This window comes from Anarhichas minor, unplaced genomic scaffold (genome assembly GCF_050575085.1).
Source record: "Anarhichas minor isolate MPS153535 unplaced genomic scaffold, ASM5057508v1 ptg000136l, whole genome shotgun sequence".
NCBI classification, from domain to species: domain Eukaryota; kingdom Metazoa; phylum Chordata; class Actinopteri; order Perciformes; family Anarhichadidae; genus Anarhichas; species Anarhichas minor.
The window spans coordinates 18,866,898-18,889,205 of NW_027466582.1; the positions used below are offsets into that span (position 1 = coordinate 18,866,898).

Sequence of the window (22,308 nt, forward strand, 5' to 3'; positions counted from 1 at the left end):
ACCACTGCAGAGTCATCAGAGAACTTCTGCAGATGGCATGACCTTGTACTGGAAGTCAGTGGTGTACAAGGTGAGCAGGAAGGGAGACAGAACAGTTCCCTGTGAGGCTCCAGTATCACTGACCACCGTATCAGACAGCACACGGCCCAGTCGGACAAACTGTGGTCTGCCTGTGAGGTAGTCAGTGATCCAGGAGACGGTGGACGCGTTAACCCCCACCACCCGCAGCTTCTCACTCAGCAGCACTGGTTGGATGGTGTTGAATGCACTGGAGAAATCAAAGAAAGTGATTCTCACAGAGCCACCGGATCCATCCAGGTGTGACTGAGCTCGTTGCAGCAGGTAGATGATGGCGTCGTCCACTCCCACATGAGGCTGGTATGCAAATTGCAGAGGGTCCAGTGAGGATTTCACCTGCGGTCGGAGGTGGGCCAAGACCAGCCTCTCCAGCACCTTCATCACATGAGATGTGAGGGCAACTGGTCGGTAGTCATTGAGGCCAGATGGTGTCGTCTTCTTTGGTACAGGAACCAGGCACGACGTCTTCCACAGCACCGGGACTTCCTCCTGCTTCAGGCTCAGGTTGAAGAGATGTTGCAGGACAACAGATAGCTGGCTGGCGCAGGTCTTCAGGACCCTGGGGCTGATGCCATCAGGTCCAGCAGCCTTGCCTTGGTGGAGTCTCTCCAGCTGTCTCCTAACCTGGCCAGTCGTCACAGAGAGGGGAGGGGGGTCATAGTGTCAGTGGTGGCAGAGCCCTTTGAAGTGGAGGGCTCTGAGTCCATGCAGCTCACCAGGGGGGACAGAGGGGGAGGTGGGGGTGTTTGGGAGGTGTGGTGTGTGGAGGACATAGATGAGGGCTCTGAGCTAAACCTATTGAAGAAAGAGTTTAGCTTGTTTGCCCTCTCCAGGGAGCCCCCTGGTTGTCTGCCTCCAACCTTGAAGCCGGTAATCTGCTTCATCCCCGTCCACACCTCCTTCCCGTTGTTCTGCTGGAGTTTGGCCTCCAGCTTCCTCCTGTAGGTGTCCTTGCACTCTCTGATCATCAACTTCAGGTCGCGCTGGACTCTCCTGAGCTCGTCCCTGTCCCCAGACCTGAAAGCTGCTTTCTTCTTGTTAAGAAGAGCTTTCAGGTTGGACCCATATGTGGGTTAAATGCTGTAGTCCAAATAAAATGACTTCAGTTTTAATGCCATTGAGTTACAGAAAGTTTGACTCTAGAATGTTTTCATTTGTGTTCCCTAATCTCAAAAGACAAGAGCAAAAACCAGATTAATTGGTTCTCTTTTCTTCTTTGCTGCCATGTTACCGGTCTCGTGACCCCTCAGATTGATCTCTGGAGCTGTAGGCGGATGCAGACCGTCAGGATGAATTGAGTTGGGAACCAATGCAACAGACTACCAGCTATTTAGCATGTTGGCCACACCAGCATGACACTGTCTCGTAAAATTAAGTTCCCATTCAATAACACTGGTCTGCAGAAGACTGCTGTGGGAGGAGGGCTGTTGAAAACTGTTGAAAACTGTTGAAAACTGCGACCGTAATATGAGAGAAAAACATGTCCCTCGAAATGTAATTGAAATTGCAGTTTAATGATATTGGAATGTAATTTCGTAGGAAAAAGGAATGTTTCTAGTGAGATACAATATTAGTTTCCTCTTTCGTTGTAAATTGGATTAATTTGCTCTATCATCACGAAGGTCAAAGGTCACATTTTGCCTGAGTACACTGTGTTGGCCTTCATAGTGGTTTAAATGATCAGATCCCCTTCCAGGTAGCAGGTGCTTGTGATTCTATACAGGCAGTATGACGCGTCTCCTTTAAATAAAAAGTTTGGAATTTGATGTGGTACTTATTTCGCTTTCAAGTCAATAAAGTAGTAAAGGAAAAACTAAGTTTGCTAGTGTAATGCATGCACAGAAAACACATTGTGATAAGTGTAACCACAAATATTAACAATATCTGATGTAATTGATCTTGTTTTGAACAATAAGATTCAACAATAATAAAAAGTTCAAAAACATTTATTGAATTTCAAATATATTCTTAATATATTATATATATATATAATAGTACATTGCAAATACATTGCCAATAATTGTACTATTTGCAAATATATAAAATATACTAACATTGTACGTCTAACAATTTGCAAATTAAATCTTTAAACACACTTTCAAATAAATGTAATATAGTGCATTTTCGAGAAATATAACAAAAATATACTTAACAGAGAGCAAAAAAATTCTGATTTAAGTTGATATGGTACATGTATTACTAAACAAAACAGAATGACCATGTTTCAAATTAAAACAACACAGAACACTGAACTATCAAAACAAATTGCACCGCTGCAGACTCTCGCTCACTAAATAGAAACACAAACATGCTCCACATTATGTTCCTTTCTTTTGGTTGAACTGCTCGTTGTTACACTTCCGTCTGATGACCGCTCGCACGTCCGAGGCTCTCGTCTGTGGAAACTCTTGAATAACAGCATCTGTTAAGAGACGAGAAATGATGTCACACAGCATATTCATACAACAGTTTCTTCTATTTTGACCACACAGGAAATCCTGTTGAACCAATATTATTTTTTGAACAGAAAATCAGGATTAATATTGAGGAACTATATCAATATGATATGCCAATATTCCTACCAGTGCAGGTCAAACATATTTCATCACGGGTGGTGTGTTGAACATGTGATCCTGCTGCTTTATAAATCACAGAAGCTTTAAATGATCTACATACGACTCAAGACAATTACCTACCTGTTATGGCCTGCACTTTGGCAATGTCCAGTTGTCTTTTAGGAGGTCCCACTTTCCCAGTCAGGGTGGACAGTACAAGGACCTCCTTTGTGAACACCAGAGCAGCCAGCTCCTGGCAAAAAAGGGTCATGATCGATTAAGCCGCAGGAAGGCCCTCTTTGAAACCGTCACTGTGCTGCCAGCCAAGGCGTGCTGTATATGAGAGAATCAATGGAACACATTAATATACAGTTGGAAGATCTCTCCCTACCTATTAGGAATTAATAGACCTTATTCACATATGAATACAATGTGCTTCATTATTTAAAACACTGCCAGTAGTCTGTACATCCCTCTATGGTGTGGAGGTTCCCACTCTCTACTAATTCACATGACTGATGTGTGACACATGTAACCTAGTAAATCCCATCACTTTATTTCTGACACATTTGAACTTGAACAGCAGACGATGCTGGGGAAGACAAAAGGAACGTGGTGTCATTTTTCTATAGCCCTTACACTGAGCAATCAACATTTACTTCACAATGACAAGTTAAAGCAAAAAAGTTCAGCATTGTTTTCCTTTCTCAAAATCACAGACATGTTCTATATCTATTCAACAGGTGTGAACTGAGTTTTTTGGGCTGTCGCAATGACTTGTTATAACTATTAGTGATATTAGGATCTTAAAACATTTTCTGTAATACAAAACAGTACATGTGGCTGGTTACATTGACTTACCATATACTTCAGAATGAGATGCCCATCATCTTCCTCAAGTTGGATGCCTAGAGGATGGCCGCCCTTGAAAGCGCTTGTCGCCTGTATAAAAGGATTACACTTGTTGAAATATCCCTCAAAACATCAATAATTACAAAAAATGTTTAGAATATATATATAGGGCCTATGGCAGTGGTTCTCAAACTTTTTCTGTCACGCCCCACTTTGGAGGAAGAAAAATGTTCATGCCCCACCGCCCACAAAAAATAGCTTATTGTGGCTGCAATTAACCTGTTTTGCACTGAATATCTTTCTAAGATAATAACAATAAAGTGCAACCTGTGAAAAACTAAACAAAACAAGTTCAAATATTTGGCAATAAAGAGTTTTACTGAGTTTTACACTGCATATCTTTTCAAAACAACAATAACGTGCAATCTGTGCAAAACAAAACAAAATGCTCCAGATATGTGTCACACATATCTGGAGCATTTTATTTTAAATATGAGCTTTAAAATGTAGCATTCTAAAAGTAAAATAGCTGTGATTTAACAACACGTGGGACTGTTGGGACTGTTAGTACACTGGCTGTGGTCATCACAGTGAACAGTGTGTACAGTGTGATGAGAGGGCATGTGAGCCCTTGTTGCTGTACTTCATCTCCTTGGAGCAGAGGCTGCATTTAGCATACCTGCCTTATCAATGTATTTAAAACACTGTGACAGCAGGAAGCTGTACTCACGTCTGTTTAGAACCTCCACCTTTATCCAGGCCCAGCTCCACCTTTATCCAGGCCCACCTCCACCTTTATCCAGGCCCAGCTCCACCTTTATCCAGGCCCAGCTCCACCTTTATCCAGGCCCAGCTCCACCTTTATCCAGGCCCACCTCCACCTTTATCCAGGCCCAGCTCCACCTTTATCCAGGCCCACCTCCACCTTTATCCAGGCCCAGCTCCACCTTTATCCAGGCCCACCTCCACCTTTATCCAGGCCCACCTCCACCTTTATCCAGGCCCACCTCCACCTTTATCCAGGCCCACCTCCACCTTTATCCAGGCGCAGCTCCACCTTTATCCAGGCCCACCTCCACCTTTATCCAGGCCCAGCTCCACCTTTATCCAGGCCCAGCTCCACCTTTATCCAGGCCCAGCTCCACCTTTATCCAGGCCCAGCTCCACCTTTATCCAGGCCCAGCTCCACTCACAGCTCAGCCCTGCGTCAAGCTGCGCTACACAAACAGCCTCCTCTCCCTGGAGCTCTTTGACCTCATCATCTCATCAGTATCTGGGCCTTTCATTCTACTTTGAGTTAAAACAAACAACCTGCAACCAGATCCGCCGGTGGTTTAACGTTAACGAGTGACCGCGTGAACTGAACCGGAACACGGGGGGGCTTCATGTTTCATCACGTTACGTTTTTTCCTCCTAAATCGTGATAATGACGAACGTTAACAGTCCACGAAGTTCCGCATGCAGTGGACGTTAACTTAACCCAGCAAGTATGAACGGTAACGGGACATAACGTAACTTAAACTGTAACGGAGGGAAAGACGGTGTAGACATCTTAACGCTGATTGGCCAAGACTCGACACGTCACATCAGAGATGTTTTATTGTGAAGATCACGACATCACCTTTTCTCCTCGTCTCACTCCAATTTGAGAAACGCTGGCTGGCCAGTTGACCCCCCCCCCCAAAAAAAAACCCTCTACGGATCTACACGATTCACGTGGATGATATATTTTGATTCAAAACAGCGAATTTCGCCGAAAAGCGACAAGTTTGCAGGTAAGAATAAAGTTCTTGAAATAAAAAAATTCTGCATTTCCCCCTGCGCCCCACCTGCAATACCGCCGCGCCCAACTAGAGGGGCGCGGCCCACAGTTTGAGAACCACTGCTTTAAAGGTTGTCTTTATGATATTCTGAACATTAATGGAGCAGTAAACAACTATTGAGAATGAAGTCGCTCTCCCTCTGTATGTGTGTTGGTATCCGGGCTTCTCCTTGTTTTGTGGACATAGCCGGGCCGCCCTGCATGCTTTGTGAGGAATTTAAGTTTTGAAGCTCCTAATTATGGATATTATATGTTACAATGTGTTTACTTATGGAAGTTTAGACCAATAAATGTGTTTGAGTGTCTGTGTGATCAGGTTTGAGGAATATGCTGGAGCGGGGGTTGGGCGAAAGTGTCTGCTTGAGGTGTTGGAGAAGAACAATAGCCCAAGAGCCAAGGGGGGTTGGGAAGTAGCTTCGTGAGGTGTTATGCTACATCCATACTACTCCGTTTCTATTTGGAAGCAGATTTGTCAAATAGAAACGATCTCCGTCCACACGGGAGTTTCAGCATCATTCTCGAGTTGATCTGCATCCACACGGCAACCTTCGAAGACGGACAGCACGTGACCATTAACGTACACTGGGCATGCGCGTGATGGTGTAAACAGGAAGTGGATTGGTTGCTTAGTTAAAAAAAATACGACAGAGTAATAAAGTAGTCTTTAATAATGAAAGGTTGTATTTGATACTTAAGATCTTCCTCTAAAATCTCCCTCTATAAACTCAAACAGACACAGTTCGTGGAACGTTTTAGAAGTTTTATTTTTCAGACTTAGTTACAGCGCTGCGGGTCTCTCTCTCTCTCTCTCTCTCTCTCTCTCTCTCTCTCTCTCTCTCTCTCTCTCTATCTCTCTCTCTCACATCAAACTTACTTTAAAATCAACACTTACACGTAAACGTTTACTAGATTATGGGTCCATAAATGTGGTCAACACACGTCTCTCACTCTATTCTGCTCTTGCTTAGCCATCATGTAACATGTCCGACTAGCTAGCTTCTAAGCTAATTTTAACATTACCGCCAATGGAGAATTGCGAACCGCGATTAGCATTTAATACAACACAAATGCTATACTAAAAGAGCGAATAGAATATATCTCCGTACATCTTTTCATGCTTCATAAATACATACTTACAGACTAAGGTCTCTCAAGGCTACCAAACGGAAGAAGTAAAACGTTAGTGCAGCGTGTCTTCTCATTAGAATCTAAAAACAACGAGGCACTAACTACGGCAAGAGAAGAGGGATAAATACGAGCATGCAAATGTCATTTTTTCTAAACACATCAGTTTCCGACCGTCCACACTCAAACGCAACCCCGGAGTTTTCAAACACCTCCAATCTCGGGGGTGTTTTCAAACTCCTCCGTTTCGGGTGCTCCAAAACTCCGGCGTAGTGTGGCCGCTCAGTGTAAACGTAGCAAAACATGTGTTTCCAAACGTAAACAGAGTAGTATGGACATGGCCTAAGAGGTCTCAACAGGTCAAGAGCCAAGGAGGGGCTTGTTGGACTTCAGCCAATCAATGAGCTGATCGATGAGCTGAGAGATGTAACTTTGAGGGGACAAAAGGGTCTAAAGCTCTGGCGGGTTTCAGATCTTCTGCTGGCCACCCAGGAGGCATACCAGTCTCCTGGGTGGCTCGGATTGGATCTCACATTTCATGGAATTTATATATTTGTTTTCTATCGATAGTGTAATTCAGGTTGTAACTGTTTAGCCTCTGTAATTATTAAATACATTTTTGATTATAAACCGGATCCAGCTGACTTTTTGGCACGCAGCAGCGAGAGACGTGCGGTCTTCCACAGTTCCGAGAGGTTCTACTCTGTGGGGGCTGAAATCTTCCCCACCAAGAGAAGGCCGGAGAGCACGCTCCACTGTTGTTTTACAGTAGAGTTGCTTCTTAATAAATCTACCATAAACTGGTCTACAATTAAAAGTATTTAATCCTACTGAAGCTAATACAATTACAGAATGAAGTACACTACTAACAAAATATATAATAATATGATCCGCGCGGAAAAGCTATTCACTCGCGACTCAGCCCGGAAACACAGATGTTTCCGGGCTGAGAGCCGAGAAGAAAGAGAGTGAATACCTTTCCAGCACTTCCTCTTACAGTTTGAAATCCCCTCCCTTTTGTCCATCTTAATTCCTATTGGCTAATTTCGGTTGCCTCCTCCTGGCGTCAGGCTTCCGAAAACCCTCGCGCGGGTACAACCTGCAAATGTCTGTCTAGAAGTCTGACTTTCCCTTGGCTATTCTTCACAGTTTAATACATTCAATGACTGTCTTTTATGGCTTAACACTTCTATGGTAAACATTCTATATAAAGATTAGGATTTGCAACTTTTGGCAAAAACCTTCACAAGTTTCACAAGCAAATATAAAGGTGCTACAAATTCTACTAAGATACACTTCTAACTACAAATCACTTCTTCAATTATGAATCTTCTAATTATGTATTCCAAAACACTTATAATCATGATTTCTTAATTATGAATCATTAAACACTTCTATTATGATTTCTTAAAACACTTCTAAACCCAAATTTCCTACAACTCCCAACACCTTTAGTCCATGTTCATGCAGACTTGCCGTCGCCATGTTGAGATCTGTTGAGAGGCAATCGATCTGCTGCCAATCCCTTATCTTGCACCTTTAATATTATGCTATTTAGACTATCACACAATAAATAGTCATCTATCCAGAGCTATTTATTCAACCAATAAACAACAGATATATAAATAAATAAAACATACAGCAATCATTTAGCTCATGATCTCAGTTCAAGTGCTGGAGGAACTTCTTTATTGTCCTGGAGAATGCAGCTTCAGTGTGACCGAGTCTGCTTCAGCTTCTGGGGAAACATCACATACATGGTGTTGCATCAGTTTATGGTTATTTATGAGAGAGTGCTGTTGAAGAGGATGATGCATGAATGCATATCCAGTATCAATCTGTTGTTACTGCAGTTAGAGTAGCTGTACTGTAGTTAGCTGCTCCCTGTGGAGAAGACAGTTCACTAACATGGGACACTGAGGACTGAAGAATGTTAGTTCATGTGTGTGTGTGTGTGTGTGTGTGTGTGTGTGTGTGTGTGTGTGTGTGTGTGTGTGTGTGTGTGCATGCGTGCGTGCGTGCGTGCGTGTGTGTGTCTGACACGGAAAATTTGGAGAGAAATTGATCTCAATACTGAACTCCAAAGCATGTTTCATGATACACATAAAACATTTACATATTTGATTTCATAGAAAGCACAAATGCATCTTCCTCCTCACAAACCAATACAACCAAACTTGGAAAGAAAAACTTGTACATGAATGAATAACTTCACCAAAGAATGCTCTGAAGAGCCAACTGGCTCAGTGTGAAGAATAAGAAGCAAGAACAACTTGAAGTGATCACATGTATGCCGAGAGCCAATCAGAGGCAAGGATTTGCCCTACCTCTGCCAAATTGTATATTCTTTAAAAAAAAATGTAATCTTGCAATTTTACTCTTACTCTGCAGAAATATAAGTGATTGACATGAGATGACCGACATTGTGTGAAGTCTCTGTTATCAGAAAACACTAATAATGACTTTGTCCAATAGAGCAGCTTGAGTCCACAGTGGTGAAATGTAACTAAATACATTCAGTCAAGTACTTCTGTACAATGTTGAGGTTCCTATACTTTACTTTCTTGTAAAGTCAGAACTAAACATGGAGAAGCAGCGTTCAGTTGTTCTGCTCCACATATCTGGAACAAAGTCCCAGAGAGCTGCAGGTCTGCTGAGACCCTCAGCTCCTTTAAATCAAGATGGAAGACTTTTCTGTTTGCTGCCTTTAATTGAACCATATTCAAGGATATTAATCACTTTCCTGCATTTCTGCATTTTACTACTGTATTTTATTTCTTACACTTACACTATATCTTACATATCTTAGTGTTTTAATGACTGTTTTTAATGTTTCAATGAATGTTCTTAATTGTTTTTAAATCTCCTTTTCTTTTGCCTTATGTTTTGATGCTTTTAATGGTTTTATGTGAAGCACTTTGAATTACCTTGTTGTTGAAATGTGCTATACAAATAAACCTGCCTTGCCTTGTACTACTTTACTACATTTCAGAGGCCAATATTGTACTTTTTACTCTTCTACACTTACTTGATATTTAGTTACTTTACAGATTCAGAGTACTAAAAATAAATATTATCAACAAATAATGGACGATGTAGACTTTATTGATCCCTTGCTACCTGGCAGTAAATATAGTAAAAAACTGCATTATTAAAGCAATGTACATTGTCATGCATTATTAATTATAACCAATAATAAGTAATGTAGGACTTTAACTTGTATTTATATACTGTGGTGCTGCACCTTTGACTTGACTAGAGTCAGAGATCTGAGTAGGTGATGAAAGGTGATGAAAACACATGAAAACACTCAAAGTGAAGTTTCTATAGAGTCTGAAGCAAACACACTTCATATGCAAAGTTGTCTTTATTGAAAAGCAGGAAATGTGCAGAATAAAGTGACACAGAGACTTAATATTCATCATTCATTAACAGTGTTAAAAAACAATGTGAAATAGTTTGATTCATTTCATTGACATCAGGTTTAACAGTAGAAATCATATACTATTGATACTTTCTGATATTACCAGTAGTATTACAGTAATATAATAATCACATTGTTATATAGTGAAAAAGAGAAAAAAAGTGAAAGAGTCCATCATTAAAAAGATTTAACTGCATTGCTGGACTTTTCTTTCCACTTCAGTGAGTGTTGGGAATTCTCAGCTCTGCTACCATGAAGAGGGCTTTTTGCTTTCACTGATACACACACAGGTACTGAGTGTGGCAACAATCACCTGCGTTGAGATTTTTCTCGATTACAGTGAGACCAGCCTTCCTGTAGTCATCAGCCAAAGCTGTGTTGAGAAGCAGGGCGATGGTCTTAATGGGATCGCTGGATTCCTCCTTCTTGTACCACAGGTACACTTGGTCACCACAGGATTCATCGTTGAGGTTGACATTCACAATACTGTATCTTTGGTCCTGATATTCACGAGACTCCTTGTCACTGATGGAGACTTTCAGATCAGTGAGGGCACGCTTGGGGTCGGTGGTCTGACGGTACCAGATGAAGACCTTGGATCCTCCTGTTCCCTTGTTAGTATTTTCATCCACACGGATGTAACCGGTTCCAAACAGGTCGGCGTCTGATCCGTAGGAATCGGTGGCAGTGATGTCGCAGATGTAGGTTTGTTTCTCTCTCTTCACCCAGATGTGGATCCAGGCCCCTCCGGTCTCGCGGTTCAGATCACAGGCCAGTCTCTCCCAGTCGAAGCCAAACTTTGCAGCTTCATTGTTTGCATCTGTAGTGACATCAATGTCCACTATGGGAGTATCAAACTCTCCAGACCCTTGGTAGGACCAAAGGTAGATGCTACTACCTCCTGCTCCAGCATTGAGATCTTTATAGATCTTTTTGTACCCTGCACTGATCAATCCAGCAGTCATGCCATCGTTGAATGTAACTTGAAGCTTAGTGATTGCTTTTGACCCCTCTTTGTACCAAAGATAGATTTCATTTCCACCTGCTCCTTTGTTCAGATTACCTCGGAGCTGCTTGAAGCCCTTGCCTCTGAGATTTTGCTCCTCTCCATCATTGAGGGACACATCAAGTTGTGAGATGTAGGTGGTCATGGTGGGTAACTGCATTAAAGAAAGACACATCATGAGTAAACAGTTAGCAGCATGACTGTGCGTCTTCAGGTGAGCTCCAATATCATCACTACAAATTACAATATCAGTGCTGAAATATGGATCACCATAATGACATCTAACATAAATTACTTTTTAAATGTGCATGCACACTGCCACCATTTACACTAATCACAGTGAATATAATCAATTAAGATCTGAAATAGAAAACTTTATGTTCCACAACCATAAAACATGACATTCTTGAAGACTTACGTGTCTGCTGACAGTCAGTGATAGAGCGGCAGGAAGAAGTCAGCTGGTCCTCTGGATTCTGTTGTACTCACTGCAGGTCAGCTGCCTTTATATAGAGAGATGGTCTTTCCCATTGTGCAAGTCTTTCCTGTCATGAGTCATATTCCAAAGAAAGTGACATATTGTCAAACCAGAGTGGTATCTTGATAACCTTTGATTAATATCATCAAACTCCACCTCTAAACTCTTGCCAAACAATCACAAAAGCTTCCTTGTTCCACGGCTCATGTGTCTTTTTTGTTTCTATTTAATCGTTTCCAGCTCAACAAAAAGTTGCAGCTGAACAATCTGGACAAAACTAAATGTCTTAATATTTTAAATCTTGTCTTTTCGGAGCAGTCAAACCTTCCATGTCCAATGGCAGACATGGGTAATACATGTGTTTAATAGCCATAAAATGCAACACAAACGCTGTGATTTAAGTTCCAACAAATGTCGTTGGGGGTTGACTCACACTAAACACTCAAAGTGAAGTTTCTATAGAGTCTGAAGCAAACACACTTCATATGCAAAGTTGTCTTTATTGAAAAGCAGGAAATGTGCAGAATAAAGTGACACAGAGACGTAATATTCAATCATTCATTAACAGTGTTGAAAACGGCCCCTTCTACACCCCTTTAGTTACTTTACAGATTCAGAGTAATAATAATGAATATAATCAACAAATCAATAAAGATGTAGACTTTATTGATCCTTTGCTACTTAGCACTATATAAAGTAAAACAACTGCAACATTAAAGCAATGTACATATTGATGCGTTCATAATTATAATTCAATAATATAATTCTTATTCTGAAATAAGCTCTTCTGTGTAATGTTTGCTTTTACTTTTCGTTCTTAAAGTATATTTTGATGTTAGTACTTTTGTACTTTAACTGAAGTAAACTTTTGAATGCAGTACTTTTACTGGTACTTCTACAACAGAGATGCTATAGCTGATTGTTTAGTTATTATCTGTGAGGAGTCATATTCTAAAGTATATAATATCTTATCAAACTATTGATATCTTGATTACCTTTCAGTAAATATCATCAAACTCAACCTCTGAATTCTTTCCAAAACAATCACCAAAGCTACCTTGCTCCAATGCTCATGTGTTTATTGTGTGTTTATTGATATGTGTTCATATGAACCAGTCCAACCTTCCATGTACAATGGGACACATGGGTGACCCTGTGTCTGTTGGACACGTCCTCAGCGGGGCTGCTGGTAAACAAACAGCCAGTTATTTGAAGACGTCTGAAGGCAAAAGTGTTTATTCACCAACGCTCTCTTCCAACGTCATGTTTCAAACTTCTTATCTGTGACCTCGGCTGTCTAAAGCTCTCTACAGTGTTGGGCCCTCTCTGTGCTGCTGTTACCCTTCTGACGGGTCAGTCTCAGTCTCAATGAATCTAATGAGTCGAGCTCTTAAAGTCAATGTCTGTCCTGCTGATGAGATCATAGGTTCTCCTTCTTGTCCTGTGCTGGTCCATCAGAACGCTTTGTGTTCTTATCAAGTGTTTGGTCCAGTTCTGTGTAAGTCACACCTGCTTTGAGAAAGTTAACAACTGTTTTCTTGTTGGGCCAGAATCAGCTTTATTCTTGTTGTTTGCATTCAGCTAACGTGTTAATCATCATGACTAATGATAGTTTGTTCAAACATGCAGCTTGAAAGAAGTCTGAGCTCTCTTAAAAAGCATTTGTACATCATGAGGAACTTCTTAAGTTAAAAGACTGGGTAAAGGATTATCACTTGTATTTATTACACTTTTTATAAAGTTGTCTTTATTGAAATGTGCAGAATAAAGTGATACAGAGACGTAACATTCAATCATTCATAAACATTTTCCTATCACATCCCCTTCCTCTGGAATGACCTTTCTGCTCACATCAGCAGTTGAGGCCTTTAAATCCTAATTTGAAACTCATCTTTTGGTCCTAACCTTCAGTTATTAGCTTTTTCTTTGATTACTTCAGGCCTCTTATCTGTTGCCAGTAACGCAATTATTGCCTGTCTGAGGATTCCAAAGAATCTTTCATTGTATCTGTTGCCATTAACCTTTCAGCAGCTCAGTCATTGTGCAATCGTTACCTGTAGGAGTCATATTCCAAAGAATTGTTATTTTTCTAAATACTGTGTCACAACAGATAAAAGACACCTTGGTTACCTTTAACTAAGCTGTGTGCCGCTCTCTCTCTCTTCTCCCATAAGGAATTCTCAAGTTAATGTTGGTTTTACAAGTAATAAAAGTAAAGCATTTTTTCTTTAATTTTTCACATAAGTCTAGAATGTCCCTTTATCAGTTTATTAAATGATGTCCTACAAGCACATGTCTCTGGTCTCCCAGTTTGTCCTCGTCCCCTCTCTTCACTCAGGCTTAATGGTGCTGGGCTATCTTCAAGCCTTGTGTTTGGCAGGAGTTTGAGGAAGACGCGTCTATCATGAAAAGAAGCAGAACATGAACACACACACACACACATCACACACACACACACACACACACACACACACATCACACACACACACATAAAGACACACACACACACACGCACGAACACACATTTCTTTGGGTGAAATGCACCCTTATTGTGACTCTGCAGACACATTTTAACATTTGGTTTGCAGTTATCATAACATCTGTAACTAGCTGTGTTCTGTTTGAACTCACTCAAAACCAAACTAGATGAGAAATGAGAAGCTGCCAGGGTACAAAGATAAACTACCAAAGACACACCAGAAAAATGAGAGTTAAATATTTATCCTGAACATGAGAATGCTGGATTCACCCCACGTCAACAATCTAATTTATTTACAATAAATAGAGATGAAACTGAAATGGTGTACAGCCTAGCTGTGTAACCGATACCCCCTCCTAGTGCGAGAGAAGCGCTGGAAGACGGCTTGTTCAGTAACCTCTGACCTAGGTAACGAACGCAACCCCAAGATCTACACGCGAGACCATCTTAGCCTGCTTAGTGAGGCGAAAGCCAGGATAACTTAATAACACTAGCCACCGCCGTATCACTGATTTCAGGCTAAAAACGTCGGCCTCCCCGACAGCCGGATATCAACGGATTTAGGTGTGTGTGTGCAATAGGTGTGGGAGGACTGGAAGTACCCCAGGGTAGACCCGCTCTAAAGGGCCACTGGAGGAGGAACCCTGTGTGGTTGGGAAACTCACTTGGTTCTTCAGGGCAGCTTAAGGACCCTGGCCCTAACACCCCCAATTTAGATGCCAATCTGACCGCTATTGCTTCCTAATACACAACAGCTAATGTCTAATTATTATCATCACACTGCAACATCACATAGAATACGTTTGCAGAGCTTCAAAGTCAATCTGAGCCAACCAAGTTAGTGAATCACAACAATGCTGAACAACACCATCTTAACCTTAGCTTGTAACAGGAATGTCATTCAAAATGTCATGTCTGATTTATTTACCACTGTCAGCCTATCGCAGGGGAAGAGCACTCTTACCTTTAGGAGACTACGAGGACCCCACCAGAGATGAGCAGCACTGGACTTTAGTTGGAATGCACAAAATACAAAACACTTTCATTTGGTTTTCACAAAAAGCAAGTTCAAATATTACAGAAAGTGAATATCGGAAAATGATCTAAAAGTTAATACAAAATGTCAAATGTCTAGAGCATGAACCCTCCAGAAGTCATCAAAAAAGCCTCCATCCTTTGTTGTCTCCTCTTATACGCTTCTCCTTGGCGCTTCCTGCAACCTCCAGGTCCATATCGTGTAGAGAACAGATCACTCTCAAGTCATCGTGTGGATTACAACACCATCTGGTGTGCACACAGAGGATTACTCAAATAGTCCCTTACATGTGGAGATGTGGTTTGAAAGGTTTATTCTGGACGATGTCTTTCAGGTGAAATGCACCTTTATTGTAGTGATTTACAATCCATGATCTCTCTGAAGCGTAATAGAAGATAGTGGAGCAGGGAGGAAGTTCTGCTGCTGGTGGATGAGCTACATCAGAGAAATCATATAATATTTAAATATATAGTAGACCAGGGGTATTTCATTCATATTCAATGAGGTACATTTAGAGAGAATCTCCTCATGCAAAGGTCCAGAACATCACAATAATGTTTAACTTGTGCTGAATTAGTCCCATATATATTGAAGTAGACAACAGTTCTATCAACATCTGTATGTAGCCAACAACTGACTGTCAAATCAAAGAAAGAAAGTTTGATTGAATAATATCTTAACAATATTTATTGTCTGTTTTTTTGTCAGCAGTGCAGTTTAAATGCTTTCGGGCTTCAACAATTTTCAGACGGGTAGTCTCCCATTTCTTAATTTTCAGCAATTTTTTACAATTCATTTCAGCTTTCAGCATTCCAATGCATTTTCTAGTTTTAAATACAATCTCGCTTTAGGTCCAAACACTGACAATGCTCCATAAATGGGGAAAATGGAAGATTTCAAAGATACCCCTCCTTTTCAGACAACTAGTTGCAATGAAGGTTGTATTTGGGAGATGACTATAAAAGATGAACAGCTTCCAACCCAACACACTCTCAAGATTTTTTTACAAAAGTAAAAGTCTGGCCAAAACAATTTATTCTGATTTACAGTACTTCAAATTTTGCATTTTTACTCTACATGTATTCATCTGCTATAGTTACTAGTTACTTTTATGTTACAATAAAAAAGACTATCGCCATCAGCCACTGTCATTAGAATCAAATGTATCCTCTCTGGACATTGGATACATGTAGCTAATTCCATAGCAATCCACCCGATAGATGTTGAGAGCCACAATGCCGCTAGCGTTAAGCTATATGTGTTATCAACTTATAAAATATGATATATTATTATAGATATTATAACCCTGCACACCCACGGAGGTGTTTGCAGTTATTGTGTCTGATTAGAGATACTAATGTTGAAGGAGCACTAAGCTATTCTGGGATTTATGTGAGATCACCAATCTCCATGTACAAGCTTTGGGGCTTTCTTTCTGTATGTGCTGAAGATAAGATTTGAAGCTGCAGGCCTTTAAGGTCAGTAAGCACAGTGACACCTGTGCTCCCAGTTGACCGCACAAGAAAAATCTGCGCTGTATAAATATTCCGTGCAATAAAAAATGTCTGTATATATAATATTTTTAGTTATTGTGGATTTTTACTTGTTTAATATTCGTTACCATTTACACTTGTTTTTACTATGTCTCTTGTTTGCACCATTTACTATGCCGCTGTAATCCTGTACATTTTTCCACTGCGGGACTACAGTACAGAATCAAATCTCAGGATGCACTTTGTCAGACCTCATTCATCTTCCCCTCCCCAGAGAAATAAGGAAACCAAAATATCATTAAAAAAAGTTTTATTCAAAACGGATATAAAAGTACGGACAAGCAGAAAGACGCTACTGTGTAGCTGCGGCCGTCGGCCAGGAGGGAGCGGTCGCCCTTGGCCATGAGGCCGCCGTCGGCCAGGAGGGAGCGGTCGCCCTTGGCCATGAGGCCGCCGTCAGCCAGGAGGGAGCGGTCGCCCTTGGCCATGAGGCCGCCGGCGGCCAGGAGGGAGCGGTCGCCCTTGGCCATGAGGCCACCGTCAGCCAGGAGGGAGCGGTCGCCCTTGGCCATGAGGCCGCCGTCGGCCAGGAGGGAGCGGTCGCCCTTGGCCATGAGGCCGCCGGCGGCCAGGAGGGAGCGGTCGCCCTTGGCCATGAGGCTGCCGTCAGCCAGGAGGGAGCGGTCGCCCTTGGCCATGAGGCCGCCGTCGGCCAGGAGGGAGCGGTCGCCCTTGGCCATGAGGCCGCCGTCGGCCAGGAGGGAGCGGTCGCCCTTGGCCATGAGGCCGCCGTCGGCCAGGAGGGAGCGGTCGCCCTTGGCCATGAGGCCGCCGGCGGCCATGAGGGAGCGGTCGCCCTTGGCGCCGAGGTCGCCGTCGGCCAGGAGGGAGCGGTTGCTTTCAACAAGAACGTATAGGTGGACAGCTGATGCCTCAACATCCACTTCATTGGCTTCCACTGTCACTGAAATAAAGACATTCGATTAATAAATTAAAATCTAAGAAGTGATTTTCAACTTCTGTAGACTTTTACAGTGCTTTGAGAATTCTCTGTTCATAAACTTAAAGCAAACAATTGCTCTTAATATTTGGCTTTAAAGATTTAAAATATATATGTTTTACTACAACACGACAGTACATACACCTCTCACGGTGTCCAATGATAAATACGCAGCAACTGTATACCTGAAATCTTATAGTCAATGTAGCTTAGACATTTCTTTGGAATCCAAACACCGAAAGACAGACAAAGCATTAATGAAAACTTAACTAATCACATTATGACACCAGGAACCTGAGCCGTACACAAACTTGCATTTTTCCAATAGGGTTAAGCAGAACCTGCTCACCTTTTTTATACTTTCGCACAGACATGGCCTCATGTGAATGGTGAAGTGTAAGGGCCTTCTTTAATTTTTTAACAAATGCTGTGGAGGCGGTCAAGGAGACTGGTTTTATGGGATGCAGCTCCTGGAGTGTACACCCCTCCCCTGTCAATCACAACAGAGAGCGAATGAGGGATGATGCTTGAAGAGAGGAGGAAGGCAGATATAGATGAGACAGAAGGTTTTCACCAAATCTCCCCGTTTATGAAGAGAAAACGGACTAAACTGACCTCCTGGGCAGAGAGTGCAGCTCATTCAGCAAGGTTACGGCTGCTTGTACCAGAGCAGAGACTGTAGCGACATAACCAGGCTCTGTAAACCAGAACAAAAACACAAACAAGATAAAAACAGCTCCAGAAATGGTCAACGTTCATTTTTATTTTTTTTTACTATTTCTTTTGTTTATTAGCGGTTTTCAAATGACAACAAAGACCAAAGTGAATTGAAGTGTTTAATCTAGATTTAAGTAAATGACTCTGACAGGAGTTTAGCCCACTAAACTGCTGTCCAGGATAATTGAAATGCTCGCTTGCGCTTCAGCTCATCAACTTTGTCTTTTCTCGCGAGTGCCCGATCGCTACTGAGCATGAGCAACTCTCAACAGAGACGAGAAGGAAGCGTGACGGCTCTCTCCTTAGCTACTTCCATCATCAGCTCTGGAACAACAACATGTGTTTGATTCTTTTTACCACTTACCAGATCGAACAAGGGAATTGCTAGATGTACTATCAACCCCGCTTACACCGTCCTGCTGCTCTTAATACTCCCTCGGGCACCAAATGTGGATGAATCCACCGCAGGATATAGTCCCCAACAAATGCACGATTTACTCCTGTTTGTGTAAGAAATTCTAAAAACGACACAGAGCCTTTTGATACAGAACACCAGCCTGATCCTTTAACTGCTAACTGCTAAAGCTGAATGGGCCTTTTTCACAGCACTACTTGTACTACTACACAGCAGGAGAAGCACAGGTGTTACTCACAACCCCTAATGAAATAATCATGAATTGTATAATGATATATGTTTCCATTAAACACAACTAGAAGCCTATGTGTACTGTACTTTACCTGCTCCTATGACCTGAGTGCAGATCTTTGCGTTGGGTCGGCCCTGCGTGGGATCTGAACCCTCTGAGCAGCCCTCCCCAAAAAGTGTCACGCTGAAACACGTGTCTTCTATCTGAGGGAAGAGAAAGAACCGAATGGGCGGACAAATCCATGAAACTACTGCACAACAAAGTGAGCAGCTAAACACAGTGTAGGAAAGAGACATCTGGTATATCTTCTTATGTTAGGGTGTTTTTGTATCCCTCCTAGTAGCTCATAGTTGACTACTCACATTTAATTTGACACGACATTAAAGCACCTAAATGCTCTAAATCCATACTTACCCCGACCAATCAGGGACAGAAACACAAATAACCAAAACTGTTGCTAATTCTGTTGGACCCCATCACTCAATATGAGAACATGATTAAGAAAATAGGTTTTCAGGGCCTTTAACAACACAAACTTAATGTTGCTGGCTTTCCTTTCACTTGGTTACTGCGGCCGATGTTTAGCAGCCATTTCACAGGCTTTCAATTCATCTCAGAGTCCCACAATGATACAAAGAGCACTAGTACAGTATTTATGTCACCTGCTTCAAGGTTGGACCAGATTTGGTGAACAAGCCAAAGGAGAAGAGTGATGGGAACTTTAGGAAAGACAAAGAACAAATATATCAATCATACCAATATATCAATACATATACTGTATATTTAAATGTCACAAAATGGTGCTTACAGCAGAATGATATGCTAAGTCTGTAAGGACCATTTACTGACTCCATTGACTCTCCATGACTTGCAGTGCTGACAAATGAAGCATTAAAACTGTATAATTCATGTTGGTTAGAGACATTTCTACGCTCACAAGCATCAAGTAGTACAACAGTAGTACAACAGAAGTACAACAGTAGTACAACAGTAGTACAACAGAAGTACAACAGTAGTACAACAGAAGTACAACAGAAGTACAACAGTAGTACAACAGTTGTATAACAGTTGCTGCATTTAACGTGAGTAGCTTTGGGTAAGCCTTTCAGCTAAATACCCTCACCTAACTGTGACATTCATCAGCGTTTAAATGCCTGGAATAATCCTAAAGCTGGAGTTTGGGAAATGTTTAACTTTAACTACCACCACTGAAATAAATAATATTAAATAATAATAATAATAAAACACAGCGCGAGTCCTTGTGTTGATTTTATCTTACTGGCGACCGGTGTTCCTCCTCGTAGAGGAAACTGTCACGATCAGACTTTTCCTTCTGTGTTCTGTGTGTGTCTTTGTATAGCTCCACCCTCCTCACTCTACCTGTCAGCCACTCCCTCAGCACCAGTCTAACTCCCTTCACCTGCCTCTGATCACTAATCAAGCACTCCCTCATCAGCACAACTCTCCTCACCTGTTCTAGCCACTATTTAAACCCCTGCCTCTCAGTCACTCACTGCCAGATCATTGCCATGTCTACCCGCCAGTTTGGCTTGTCCTGTTCCCCACGTCTGCCTGCCCTGCCTCGTCCTGCTGGATTTCCCCCCTTCGTCTCTATTCTCGTCCGTGAATTCCCTGTGTGTTCTTGTAAGTGTCGTGTGTTCATTAAATTCCCACTTCCCTCTACTTCTGGTCTGGTCTGCGTTTGAGTCCTCCATCATGCCCCGTGACAGAAACGCTGGGTTCTCTACTGAGGGGTCAGAACCCATGAATGGGATGGCCTACTGCTCCATCTCTCTGCTGAAAAACACAAACCCCCTGGACGAACACACACACACCAAATTACAAAAGGAGGAAGCACAGTGGTCAACGCTCACCATTTACTCATTTAGTGTATTCCAGCTCATTTTATCCCCCCCCCCCCCCCCTGCACCACATGTTCATTACATTAAATTAAATATACTTGGTGAGGATTGCATTTGCTGAAATGAAACTATATTAAAAATGATTAAAAATAACTCCATATTTCACTCTGGAATCAAACTATTGAAACGAAGGTCAGGCGTCAAAAAGATGCATCAGTTTCAGAGGGAAATCCCTCTCTGCTGTACATTAAAGAAACACCTTCCTTCACTAATCGCTGCCAAGCTCCAGACAGTAATGGCTCAGTTATAGCCTCACCTCTTTTTGACTTTGGCTCCCACCACAGGCAGCGGCTTGTGGCCGAGCTTCTTCCTCAGCTGGCGGAGGGATCCGCTGTCTGCGAAGCCGTACACGGCGAACCGCTAAGTGGCATCGTGGCCATCCAAGTCCTGCAAGGGGGTTGAGATGGCTTTAACCTGGGTCACGGACAGCGCAGAGGAAACCAGTGCTATCCAAGAGTCCCCTCCGTACACACCAAAGGTTTGATGTGAAGACACGATTCATTTATTCTGACTGACAGTTATGTGACGTGAGCATGCTGGGGATGGCTTTGCTCACCTTTAAAAACAGGACTGGCACTGCAGCCAAGTCAGTTAAAAGACTGAATTGATTAATTACTTAATCTAGTTACTACTAAAGAAAATGAATATATAAGCATCAGGTTTTAAAAGTGAGTGTCTAGTGTTGTACACCTTTATATATTGAGAATACTAGAATGTTTAACTTTTTACCGACTTCATTGAGTAAACCAGTTACAGGCTCTATGGTTCTCAATGGCTGACTGAGCCTTCTGTTTTTACCTTTGAACTGCTTCTGTGTGTAGAGAACACCCAGGTCGGCCGGTACGGAGTCGAAGCCACAGCTGCCGATCACATCCACTCCCCTGTCCAACGCCTTAGTGTGGTGCTCGAGCTGCATGCGCTCTAGGAACTATAGAGGATGGATACACACACGTACACACCAAAACTAAATGCACCTGAACCGCCACGCACAGAGAAGTCGATATAGTCCGTCTACTTAAAGATGAGTTATAACCGAGCTATAATACAAAGTAACACAGTGAATCAACACCTAAAAAACACAGTGGACATTTCTTTTCCTACCTGAGGCTCCCCACAGATGTCTATGTAGTGAGCTCCATTTGCTATGCAGGCTTTGACCACTGGTTGGCCATCAAACCTGTACTGAAAGGACAAAGAGCATAGAGAGAATAGTTTCTACACAAACCACAATATTTCAGTGTTGTCGGTTCGAATCCAATTCACAAACGTGTGTCAAATGTCATCTGAAAGTCTCCTTCGCCCCCCTCCCTGAGACAAAGTGTGGATAACATACTTACAGGGCCCACACAGTTGAGAATCACCACGCCTTGTTGGCACATGATGGCCAGCGATTCCTCGACAGACACATCAGCAACAATGATTTCAACGTCTGTCCTCAGCTCTGGCATAGCTGTCAGAGGAGAGGAGATATTTCTGTAAATGAACAGTGGATAACTACACAGAGCCCTCACCTCATTTGTGGTACTCTATGTGTTCATGTCAGACTTTAACTGCAACACCACATATACAATACAGGAAGTCTGTGAAGCATTATTGAGCCACCTTTATTTCATGGTCATTAAAAGCAAAGCTGAAAATATCAGATATCTTTAATATATGAATGTAATTATTTCT

The 22,308-nt window shown here is 42.1% G+C and overlaps 1 long non-coding RNA gene and 1 pseudogene across 1 annotated transcript; both read right to left on the minus strand.

Moving 5' to 3' along the window:
• LOC142942002 (saccharopine dehydrogenase-like oxidoreductase) overlaps positions 1-22,082 on the minus strand; it is a 59,356-nt pseudogene extending 37,274 nt beyond the window's left edge.
• Positions 2,095-3,565, minus strand: LOC142942340 (uncharacterized). Its single transcript, XR_012951592.1, has 3 exons — positions 3,495-3,565; positions 2,775-2,966; positions 2,095-2,500 (listed from the first exon to the last, which is right to left on the minus strand). It is a non-coding gene; the product is annotated as an uncharacterized LOC142942340 (long non-coding RNA).
• Positions 22,083-22,308: the final 226 nt, after the last annotated feature.